Genomic DNA, 12758 nt, shown 5'->3' on the forward strand with positions numbered 1-12758 from the left:
CCTCCCACCACGCCCTCCCCAGTACCAGCGGGAGCTTCCACTTAGACTTGAGCGGGGGTGGCGTCTCTGGGGGACCCATTGGAGGGGTGAGGCGGTTGCCTCGGCGCCGGAAGAAGCTTCTAGTTAAGATGTATCCCTGATAAGTACTGTCTGGCAATTCCGCAGCCTCGCCCGAACTGAGGGGAGCCATCTTGTCCCTCTCTGCCTCAGAGTTTGTATCGTTGCCTCCATCTGTGTCTGTGTGTCTGTATTATCGTTGTTTGGCGTTTTTTTTTGTTTTTTGTCACCGCCTGCCTGGGTCCCGCCCGAGGTCTCCATCCTCGGTTTCCCTGTCCTTGCCCCAGGCCCTGGGAGTGCTCTGGAAGGCTGCGCAGTATTGGAGGGGACAGAATGACCTTCCGGCCTTGAGTCCCTGGTGAGTTGTTATTCTGAAGATAGCAGTTGGCTGGCTAGTCTCCATCTCTGCTGAGTGCAGGACTCGAGTGCAATGAGCTCAGACTGCAGCAAGGGGGATTTGAGTAAAACCTAGGAAAGACCTTCCCATCTTCAAGTGATGTGACAGTGAGATGGGTCTCCCTGAGGAGACTGTTGTATTACTTCCCCCCTCCCCCCCGGGAGTTCTTAAAACAGAAGGGGCGGTGTTTGCACCAAAGAAGGGGTTGACAGTTCTAAGATCAAAACCAGAGTTTGGGAAGTGACTGAGGAGGCCTTGCACTGTTTTATGACTGACTGGAACATCTTTGTAAAAAAGTGCTGTTAGTCTAGCCTCCCCCATTCCTCAGTGTGTCTCCACCTACTCCACACTCCAGAGTCGTCTTTTACCCAGGATACCAAATCATTCTGTACATGTATGTATGGGACCGCCTATCTTTCACCCCAGGGCTCCAGCAGCACTTGTTTTTTTGTTTTGTTTTGTTTCTTGTTTTTTTTTTTTTTTGTCCCATTTGCCTTCGCTTTGGAGATAGTACAGGAAAGAAAGGAACACAGTACCAGATTCAGCAAGGCTGCCTGTGAGCCACATTCTGATTGGGCAGTGTCTGCATGTTAAATACTTCACAGCGGCCGGGCGCAGTGGCCCACGCCTGTAATCCCAGAAGTTTGGGAGGCCAAAGTGGGCGGTTCACTTGAGGTGAGGAATTCAAGACCAGCCTGGCCAACATGGGGTAACCCCGCCTGTATTAAAAATACAAAAATTAGCTGGGCGTGGTGTTGGGCGCCTATAATCCCAGCTACTCGGGAGGCTGAGGCAGGAGAACCACTTGAACCCCGGAGGCGAAGGTTGTAGTAAGCCAGGATTGCACCACTGCACTCCAGCCTGGGTGACAAGAGTGAGACTCTGTTTCAAAACAAAACGAAACGAAACAAAAACTTTACAGCAATCCTGGTCCCTACCATGGAGCACGTGTTACAGGAAAACAGCCAGTCCACTCTGCAACCAATTTGGACATGGCCCTGAAAATCCTTTTTGCACAGAAAGGGGAAAATAAGGGTACTGGCAGAATGTTAGATGGTGGGAATGCCTCACCCTCTAGTCTCATGACTATGACACATGAGACGGTGTTTCGCTGTACCTCTGCCCCCCCTCCCCACTGTTTGTGGATCTGAATCTGGAAAAGAGCTTGGGGAGATTTACAGGCCTCTTCTGCAATCAGTAAAAGAGTACCATGTGGAGGCAGAGAGCCAGAATAGGTTGTGAGGAGAAAGGGACAGTTTCCATAGCAACTGTAGAGATGAGGCCTCTAACTAGCACAGGGTCTCAGTATAAAGGTCAGCAGTAGTTAACCAAAGATTCTGCTTTCATCAAGTCTCACAGAGAGACTAGACAATAGATCTGAATGGTCTAGGGAAGGATCACACACTGATTAGATGGTAGGGGCAGAAACTCAGCCTTGTGATCTCAGGCCCTGCTAAAATTGGGTTTTATTAATTACAGTGCAAATGTAGATTATGATAGTACCAAAATTGCTTATGTGTGCTGGATGAGTATTTTGCAGGCTTATTGCGAAAGGCTGACAATGTCACAGAAAGATTGGCTATAGGTGTCTATTAATTATCCTCCTCTTTCCTCAGTTAACAGTATTCCAGCTATTCCACTGGGTGATGATTCCAGTATGATTATATTGTCAAAATATATATATATATTTAGAGACAGAGTCTTGCTGTGTCAGCAAGGCTGGTATACAGTGACATGATTGTAGCTCACTGTAACCTCAAACTCCTGGGCTCAAGTGATCCTTGCACCTCAGCCTCTGGAGTAGCTAGGACTATTTGTAGAGACAGGGTCTTTGTGTGTTGCACAGGTTGGTCCCAAACTCCTGGCCTCAAGCAATCCTCTTGCCTTGGCCTCCCAAAGGACTGGGATTACAAGTGTGAGCCACTGTGCCCAGCCCAGAAATTTTTTTTTTTTTGAGATGGAGTCTTGCTGTCTTGCCCAGGTTGGAGTGCAGTGGCACGATCTCGGTTCACTGCAACCTCTGCCTCCCGGGTTCGAGCGATTCTTCTGCCTTAGCCTCCTGAGTAGCTGGGACTACAGGCGTGTGCCACCACGCCCAGCTAATTTTTGTAGTTTTAGTAGAGATGGGGTTTCACCATGTTGGCCAGGCTGGTCTCGAACTCCTGACCTCGTGATCCACCCACCTCGGCCTCCCAAAGTGCTGAAATTACAGGCATGGGCCACCGTGCCCAGCCCAGAAAATATTTTTAAGTGTTAAATTGCGCATAGCACTGTCCAAAGTGCTCTATAAAGAAAACTGTGGCCAGGAGTGATGGCTCACATCTGTAATCCCAGCTGTTTGGGAGACTGAGGTAGGTGGATCGCTTGAGCCCAGAAGTTCAAGACCAGCCTGGGGTACATAATGGAACCCCATCTTTACAAAAAATACAAAAATTAGCCGGGTGTGGTGGTGCGTGCCTGTAGTCCCAGCTACTCAGGAGGCTGAGATGGGAGGATCAATTGAGCCCAGGAGGCAGTGAGCCGAGATCTTGCCAATGCACTCTAGCCTGGGCAACAGAGCAAGCCTCTTATCTCAGACAGAAAAAAAGAAAAAAAACAGTGGAGCATTAGCATCTGTGTCCCAGAATTTTGTAAGCAAAGACAGAAAATGCTCTGATACATATGTATAAGACATAGAAAGCTAAATAAAAAATTAAATATATATTATGAATTATAAAGTATTTAAAAATCTATTTTGAATTTAGGAAGTGTGCTGTGGCAGAAACCTGGTAGTAAAACGATGCAATTCAAAGGCCCTTCCAAGGGTGTTTCCAGTGGAGGGTCTTGACTACGAGTTGTCCAGGTTCTTGGCATATTGAATGAAGAACTGGACTAGCCTGGTGCAGTGGCTCACGCCTGTAATCCCAACACTTTGGGAGGCTGAGGTGGGTGGATCACCTGAGGTCAGGAATTCGAGACCAGCCTGGCCAACATGGTGAAACCCTATCTCTACTAAAAATACAAAAATTATCTGGGCGTGTTGGTGGGCACCTGTAATCCCAGCTCCTCAGGAGGCTGAGGCAGGAGAATTGCTTGAACCCAGGAATTGGAGGTTGCAGTGAGTGGAGATCATGCCACTGTACTCCAGCCTGGGTGACAGAATGAGACTCTGTCTCAAAAAAAAAAAAAAAGAATTGGACAAAATGCACAAACAAACCAATGGAAGATGAAAGCATAGATTTATTGAAGTGAAAGTACATTCCACAGAGTGGGAGTGGGCTCGAGTAAGTGGCTCAAGAGCCCCAGTTGCACAAATCTTCTTGGGTTTAAGTACCCTTTAGAGGTTTCTTATTAATTACATTCTATGTAAATGAAGACTTGGCCTGCGACCTATTGGAGGCTGAAGTGGTGGCTTGGCCGGTGACCAATCAGAGGCTGAAGTGAAGTTACACCCTATGCAAATGAAGAGTTGGCTCCCACCAATCAGAGGCTGAAGTGAAGGCTTCGTGTCTCCAGACACTATTCTCCTGCCTCAAGGGGATTATTAGGGACCTGTGATATGCATGATTGTCAGACACAGGTAGTAGTGTTTGATGGCTATGGAGCCTCCTGTTTTGTTTCATTTAACTATTGACCCCCTGGAATGACCAAGTATGATCTTTTGGGAGCACTCTAATTCTATAGCTTCTTCCACAGTCTTGTCAAGCAAAAGTGGCAGATAGAGTGGCACACCAATTCTTTTGAACTGTTTGTGATGAAGGACCCTTGAATTGTCGAAGGTGTCTAAGGATCCACCACTGAAAGAGGAGGTTAGAAGAGCTGCAAGAGGAAGGCACTATTATAGGCTCTTTCCTTGGTTATGCACTGGAGTGGGCACAAGGCAAAAGATAGTATAAATCTCAAATGGTTTGAAAAGTATTGGCTAAATTTAAACCAGTTAGGGAATTCTCAACCCCCAGGCCTTCATAATGTATGGTGATAAATTATCCAATAGGTAAATTAAGCACACTCTTAACAAAGTGGGAAGGGCATCTCTAAGTTTTTCTGGAAATAATTTCATATTTGGCATTTAAAATAAAGTATTAAAGTTGTCTTCATGAAAAATCAGAGCTTTACTTGCAGTCAGTTACACTCATCTTGAATTAGGTGTTCATAGGAGAGAAGAACATCATAATTCTTTCAATGCTTAAAGTCTCCATAAGATTTAAGGCAGCTCCTTTTAAAAACAAACTTTAAAAAGCGAGTCTGTTTAAAGGAGAATATTCGGTAAACAACAATATTAAAATATAGCAAATAATAGTAATAATAATCACAATGGTAAGGAAACACTTCATTAGATCAACTTAAGAGTATTTTATTCTTGGCCGGGTGCGGTGGCTCACGCCTGTAATCCCAGCACTTTGGGAGGCCGAAGCGGGCAGATCACGAGGTCAGGAGATTGAGAACATCCTGGCCAATACGGAGAAACCCCATCTCCACTAAAAATACAAAAATTAGCCAGGTGTGGTGGCGGGCGCCCGCAGTCCCAGCTACTTGGGAGGCTGAGGCAGGAGAGAAACAGGCTCTGAGAGTTCACAGGTCTTGCCCAAAGTCATTGATTTTGATTATTAAAAAGAATAAACACAGTGTTTCCTGAGTAGCAGTGATTGTTATGCCTTGCTATTTTAATAAAGATTCTATTTTTATATAACATTGTCAAGTGGAAACATGCTGAAATCTATTAAACCATCTTTGTTTGTGGAAAAAAAAAAAAAAGATTTAAGGCAGCTCTGGCAATTCATAAAGAAAAGATGCTGGGCCTTCTCTTCTAGCCTGATGAATGTCATTAGTTTTTCTGGGGGTCTGAGCTCATTTGGCAGAACTCCAGCCCTGCTCTGCTGGATTGCATGGTTTTATCCACCAAAATATCCAAAGGGAGCTGCATACAGCTCAGATTCCCTCCCTGCACTCAGTTCTGCCTGTAAAGCATTCTTACACAGAGCGAGGCGTGTTGGATTACAGAAATGCTGTGTCAGAGGCTTATCCTTGGCTTTTGGGGGAAATGCTATGATCATAATGCATACCAGCAGCCATAGGGTCACCTCAGCCTGAACAGCTGGTTTGTCTGCAAAGGCGTGGAGTAAAATAACCTTTAAAAAGGCACTGAGTGAAATAATATCTAAAAAGGTTGAGATGGGGAAGAAGTCTGCATTTATTACTATGTCTGGGCCACAGAGGAGGCCCACAATAAATATTTTTCTAATTATTATTTGTTCACATTAAGTAAATGGGCAGAGCAATGAGACTGGGTTTACCTTCCCCCTGCAGAGCATTGCAAAGGACAATGAAGAAATTTCCCCTTTTTCTTCCCTCACTTCCCACATTCTTTTATTTAAGAAAGTGATTCCCAAAAGTGAAAAAAATAATTTATCAACACCATCTTCCCTTATCCATTCCTTAGCCTGTGAGATGGAAGGTAGTGTTTGGCTGATGCCATCTTTTCTTTTAATCTGAGCAAAGCTACCTCTTACTGCAGGGATCTCTAAGGATTTTCTTTGTGGTGGTAGAGATGATGGTGGTAAAGGGGATTCAAACCTAACTATATAACTTAGTTTTCAGGCCATACCTGTGTGTGAATTATATTTTGCATCTTTTTTTTCCCCAAAGTATTCATAGAATGGAGTTATTTTCTTTCAAGGAATGCTTGGGTTGAAGAAATATTTTTCCCTTTACAATATCACAAAATCACAAATTGTCTCTTTCTTCTCATCAGTTCCTTCTTGAAGATCCTTCATAATATGCCCTAACTTCCCTTTCCAACATTACCTCCTGCAAATATCCTGTTTTTATTTTATTTTTATTTTTAAAATTTTATTTATTTTTTGAAACGCAGTCTCACGCTGTCACCCAGATTGGAGTGCAGTGGCACGATCTCGGCTCACTGCAACCTCCGCCTGCCAGGTTCAAGCAATTCTTTTGCCTCACCTTCCCGAGTAGCTGGGATTGCAGGTGTGCACCAACATACTCGGCTAATTTTTTGTATTTTTGGTAGAGACAGGGTTTCACCATTTGGCCAGGCTGGTCTTGAACTCCTGACCTCAGTGATCTCTCCGCCTCGGCCTCCCAAAGTACTGGGATTACAGGAGTGAGACACCGTGCCTGGCCGCAAATATCCTGTATTAACCTTTTTATTCAGTCAGTCTGAACCACTTGCCTTTTTCTCATTCTTGTAGTTTTTGTTTAGGCTGTTTACTTTTCCTTTAATACTCTGTTTTCCTTAATTCTTATCTAAGGATTTATTTATTTACCTTTACCTTATTTGTGGAATAAAGAGTCATCTCATTCCACAAAGGATTTAAGGGATATGACCGAACTCAAACCCAACTGCTTCTGCAAAACTGACTTTCTTACTTACCAACTATGTGAACTTTGGCAACTTGCTTATCTTCTCTGTGCTTCAGTTTCCTCGTCTGTAAAATTAAAATAATAGCACCCCACCTTATAGGGATTATTTTGAGAATTAAGTGGAACAGCCTTTTAAATATGCTTAGCACAATGCCTGGAATTCATTCATTCATTCAATAATATTTATGGTCAGGCACGGTGGGTCACACTTATAATCCCAGCACTTTGGGAGGCTAAAGCAGGAGGATCACTTGAGGCAAAAGGATCACTTGAGGTTGCAGTGAGCTGTGATCGTGCCAGTGCACTCCAGCTTGGGCAACAGAGCAAGACTCTGTCTCAAAAAATTTTTGTTTTAATTTATTGATTGATTTTTAGAAGATGTAGACCCCCGTCTTGCTATTTTGCACAGGCTGGTCTCAAACCCCTAGCCTCAAGCAATCCTCCCATCTTGGTCTCCCAAAGCTATGGGATTACAGGCTTTAGCCACCATTCCTGGCCCTCCCGTATGCATTAAATTGTCTCTTGATTACCTATAATAACTAATACAATGTAAATGCTATGTAAATAGGTATATTGTTTGGCAAATAATTACAAGAAAAAAAAGTCTGAATGTTCAGTACAGATGCAACCACCCTTTTTTTCTGAATATTTTCAATTCATGGTTGGTTGAATCCACAGATGCAGAATCCACGTATAGGGAAGGCTGACTATATTTTAAAACACTGCAAAGAAGAATCAGGAGAAGGCAGGGTGAGACTTCAGACTAAGATGTAAGCCTGACATCTGTGGAAGGAGAGAGGGAAGGAAGGAGGATTGGAAAGGAAGAATCTTTTTTTTTTGAGATGGAGTCTTGCTCTGTTGCCCAGGCTGGAGTGCATTGGTGTGATCTCTGCTTACTGCAACCTCCGCCTCCTGGGTTCAAGCAATTCTCCTGCCTCAGCCTCCCGAGTAGCTGGAATTACAGGCGCCAGCCACCACGCCTGGCTAATTTTTTGTATTTTTAGTAGAAACAGAGTTTTGCCATGTTGGCCAGGCTGGTCTTGAAATCCTGACCTCAGGTAATCCACCTGCCTCGGGCTCCTGAAGTGTTGGGATTACAGGTATGAGCCACTGTGCCCGGCCCAGTGGTACATTTTCATGGTTGACACAGTACATACTGCATGAATAAGTTTATCTGAAATTCTAGAATGGGCAAAACTAATCTACAGTGACAGAAAGCAAATAAATGATTGCCCAGGGCTGGGAATTGATTGCAAAGGGCACAGGGAACTTTTTGGGTGATTGATGTGTTCTATGTTTGATTGGGGTCATAGCTACACACACCCGCACATGCGCGCACACACACACACACACCCATTTATTGAACTCATCAAACTCTACACTTAAAATGGGCCCAATTTTAATTGTACATAAATGATATATAAAGTTGACTAAAAAACACAAGATAGGCCGGGCAAGGTGGCTCACGCATGTAATCCCAGCACTTTTGGAGGCCAAGGCGGGTGGATCGCTTGAGGCCAGGAGTTCAAGACCAGCCTGGCCAACATGGCAAAACCCTGTCTCTACTAAAAATACAAAAATTAGCTGGGGGTGGTGGTGTGCGCCTGTAATCCCAGCTACTTGAGAGAATCGCTTGAACCCAGGAGACAGAGGTTGCAGTGAGCTGAGATCGTGCCATCACACTCCAGCTGAGGTGACAAAGTGAGACTCTGCCTCAAGAAAAAAAACAAATGGCAGGGCACGGTGGCTCACGCGGGTAATCCCAACACTTTAGCAGGCCAAGGTGGGCAGATCACGAGGACAGGAGATCGAGACCATTCTGGCTAACATGGTGAAACCCCATCTCTACTAAAAAATACAAAAAAAAAATAGGTCGTGGTGGCAGGCACCTGTAGTCCCATCTACTCAGGAGGCTGAGGCAGGAGAATGGTGTGCACCCGGGAGGCGGAGCTTGCAGTGAGCCGAGATGGTGCCACTGCACTTCAGCCTTGGGTGACAGAGTGAGACTCTGTCTCAAAAAAAAAATAAGAAAAAACAAAACAAAACATGAGATATCACTTCACACTGACAAACCAAATGTTAGTGAGAATGTGGAGCACCCGAAACTAATATGTTGTTAGTGGAAGTATAAAATTATAGAATCATTTTATTTATTTATTTTTAATTTTTTTTAGAGACATAGTCTTGCTCTGTTGCCCAGGCTGGAATGCAAGTGGTGCGATCATAGCTCACTGTAACCTTGAACTCCTGGGCTCAATTGATCTTCCCACCTCAGCCTCCCTAGTAGCTGGTACTACAGGCTGGTGCCACCATGCTTGACTAATCTTTTTTTTTTTTCCCCTGAGATGGAGTCTTGCTCTGTAGCCCAGGCTGGAGTACAGTGGCGCAATCTTGGCTCACTGCAAGCTCTGCCTCCCGGGTTCAGGCCATTCTCCTGCCTCAGCCTCCCGAATAGCTGGGACTACAGGCGCCCGCCACCACGCCTGGCTCATTTTTTTTGTACTTTTAGTAGAAACGGGGTTTCACCGTGTTAGCCAGGATGGTCTCGATCTCCTGACCTCATGATCCGCCAGCCTCGGCCTCCCAAAGTGCTAGGATTACAGGCGTGAGCCACTGCGCCCGGCCACTTGACTAATTTTTAAAACTTTTTTTTGTAGAGATAAGCCCTCCTTGTATTGCCCAGGCTGGTCTTGAACTTCTGGCTCAAGTGAGCCTCTCACCTCAGCCTCCCAAAATGTTGGGATTACAGGCATGAGCCACTGCAGGTGGCCTATAGTCATTTTCAAAAACTGTTTTTGGCAGTTTCTTATAAAGTGAAAGGAGCGCACATCTTATGACCCAGCAGTTCCACTTCTAGTTATCTACCCAAGATAAATGAAAACAAATGTTCACAAAATGAATTGTTTATAAATGTTCATAGCAACTTTATTTATAATAGTCTAAACCCAAATATGCAGTAATAGGAGAATTAATAAAACAAGTTGTAGTGCATACAATTGAATGTTGATGAGCAATGAAAAAGAATGAAGTACTGATGCATGCAGCAACATGCAAAATGTTGAGCAAAAGAAGCTGGATACAAAAGACCATGTACTGTGTGATTCCATTTATATAAAACAGTATTACAGGTAAAATTAATCTATGGTCATAGAAGTTACAATATGACTGCCTTGTGGAATGGGGATTGACTGGAAGGGACCATGAATAACTCTCTAGAGTGATGACAATGTTCTATATATTGATTGATATGTAGGTTTCATGGCTGTATACATTTGTCAAAGCTCATCAAATTACTGGCCAAGCACGGTGGCCCATGCCTGTGTTCTCAGCATTTTGGGAGGTCGAGGTGGGAGGACTGCTTGAGCCCAGGAGTTCAAGACCCGCCTGAGCAACATAGTGAAACCCCATCTCTACAAAAGAAAGAAAAATTAGCCAGGTGTGGTGGTGCATACCTGTAGTCCCAGCCCCGAGGAGACTGAGCTGGGAAGATCGCTTGAGCCCAGGAGCTGAGCCCAGGAGTTCAAGGCTGTGGTGAGCTATGATGAAGCCATTGCACTCTAGCCTGGGCCACAGAGCAAGACCCTGTCTCTTAAAAATAAAAATTTACACAATTAAGAGCTATAGATTTCACTGTATTTAAATTTTACCTCAATAAAAAAATCAGTCACTAAAAATAAAAAACAAAATGAAAGAAACAAGCCTAACTATTGAATTGGTAGTATTGTTTTAAGTGATTTTAAAATACAGCAATTTATATATATATGTTTTTTAGACAGACTCTCACTGTCACCCAGGCTGGTGTGCAGTGGCATGATCACTGCTCACTGCAGACTTCACCTCCTGAGCTCAAGTGATCCTCCTGCGTTGGCCTCCCAAAGTTCTGGGATGTCAGCCACCATGCCTGGCCTGTTCATTTTCTTTGGGTGTGTTGACGGTGTTCCTATGTTTAAAATATTCTCTTTATTTTATTTCTTTGAGACAGAGTCTCACTCTGTCACCCAGGCTGGAGTGCAGTGGCGCAATTTCAGCTCACTGCAACCTCCGCCTCCCAGGTTCAAGTGATTCTCCTGCCTCAGCCTCCCAAGTAGCTGGGACTACAGGTGCTCGCCACCATGCCCAGCTAATTTTTGTATTTTTAATAGAGACGGGGTTTCACCATGTTGGCCAGGCTGGTCTTAAACTCCTGACCTCAGGTGGTCCACCCACCTCAGCCTCCCAAAGTGCTGGGATTATAAGTGTGAGCCACTAAGCCTGGCCTAAAATATTCTCTATATTTTAGACACAGAAGTATTTTGGATAAAATTATATGATGTCTGGGATTTGTTTAGAAATCAGTTTGGGGGAAGTGTGTGATATAGATGAAATAAGATTGAGCATTTGTTTGAAAAAAAAGAAAAATTTCAACAAAAGAAGATTGAGCATTTGTTGATAATTGTTGAAGGTGGATTATATAAGTACATAGCTTTTAAAAATTTTTCTGTTAATAAAAAGAGAATATCTTCAAGCTTTTTGTTATGAGCAACCAGAAGGGTGAAGTTGCCATCAACTGAGATGGGGAAGGCTGCAGGTGGAGTAGGCTTGGTAGAAGAGATGAGTTCAATTTTAAGCATGTTGAATTTGAGATGTCAATTGGACATCAAAATGAAGATATTGAATAGGCAGTTAGATATATAAATTTGTAATTTGAGAGAGAGGTGTGGGTCAAAGATACAGATAGGAGTCATTGGCATATAGATTGTATTTGTAGCAATGTGACTGGATAAAATCAAGAAAGGAGTGAGAGTAAATAGAACTTAGAACATAGTAAGTGCTCAAGAAGTATTCATTATAGCCACGTGACTAAAATTCTTTCGATTTCTGTCTCACAATTCCTACAGAACTTTTATTGTATCTTGTACTATCATTATTTCTACATCTTATCTCCTTCCTAGATTGTAAATTCTTTGAAGCTAGAAACTAGATATTACTCATCCTTATACACTGCTCTCTCTCCACCACCACCATGGAGCCAAAATGGTACCTTGCATTTAAGTGAATTGAAATTAATAAATGAACGTGAGTTTGTGAAGAAATTTTTGGTCAGTTTTACGGGTTTTCTGACTTGCTCTGACTTTGGGTTCTTGAGACTCTGTGTGATGTGCTTATATGTGAGTAGAGCCAAGATACATTACTGTTATTCTTGCCACTAGTTAGCACACTAGCTCTGTACAGCCCAGATCAGCCTTTGAGACCTAGCTCTACTCAAGACACTACAGAAGGGATATGCTCAGAGTAGAATGGGAAAGGGTAATAATGACACAGGAAGTAGGATGCAAGAGTAGGCACTGTGTTCGTGCTGTGTTACTTTTACTTTATTATTTATTATTATTTTTTAAATTTTATTTTAGGTTCAGGGGTACATGTGCAGGTTTGTTAAATAGGTAAGTTGCATTATCACGAGGTTTGGTGTACAGATTATTTGCCACCCAGGTAACAAGCATAGTAACTGATAGATAGTTTTTGATTCTCACCCTCCTCCCCGTCACCACCCTTAAGTAGGCCCCAGAGTCTGTTGTTCCCTTCTTTGTACGTAGACATTACTTTATGTACACACACCACCTCAGAATATGAGTAACTCTTTCACAGCTCAGCCACGAGGACATAGTGGTGTCCTTGTCCACTGAAGTCTTCTCTTATATTCTTTTTAAATTTCTCAGCCCCAGAACATAAAAACTCCCTTCTTCCCATTGAAACATAAGAGTTTAGGAGTAACTGTTTTTTTTTTTTTTTGTTTTTTTTTTCAATTTGCAAAATGAACTTTTCTCACCTTCTACCATCCTGGGTCTGATTTCTGGCAGTTTCCATAGTCTCTAAGTATATTCCTTCTCTTGTCCTCATGCTGTTCCTATGTTAGGTGCAGGTTAACTTTTCTTTAGTTTTGCTTAGTACCAAACTGCCCAGC

General features: G+C 43.3%; 1 protein-coding gene across 1 annotated transcript in view; it reads left to right on the forward strand.

The window, feature by feature from the left end:
- Positions 1–397: 397 nt before the first annotated feature.
- TP53BP1 (tumor protein p53 binding protein 1) overlaps positions 398–12758 on the forward strand; it is a 112727-nt gene continuing 100366 nt past the window's right edge. Inside the window, exon 1 of the mRNA XM_032175243.2 lies at positions 398–415. The gene's annotated coding sequence lies outside the window, so the exon portion shown is untranslated. The remainder of the gene's footprint in view (positions 416–12758) is intronic.

Source organism: Hylobates moloch, unplaced genomic scaffold, assembly GCF_009828535.3.
Source record: "Hylobates moloch isolate HMO894 unplaced genomic scaffold, HMol_V3 SCAFFOLD_14, whole genome shotgun sequence".
In the NCBI taxonomy this organism is placed as follows: Eukaryota; Metazoa; Chordata; class Mammalia; order Primates; family Hylobatidae; genus Hylobates; species Hylobates moloch.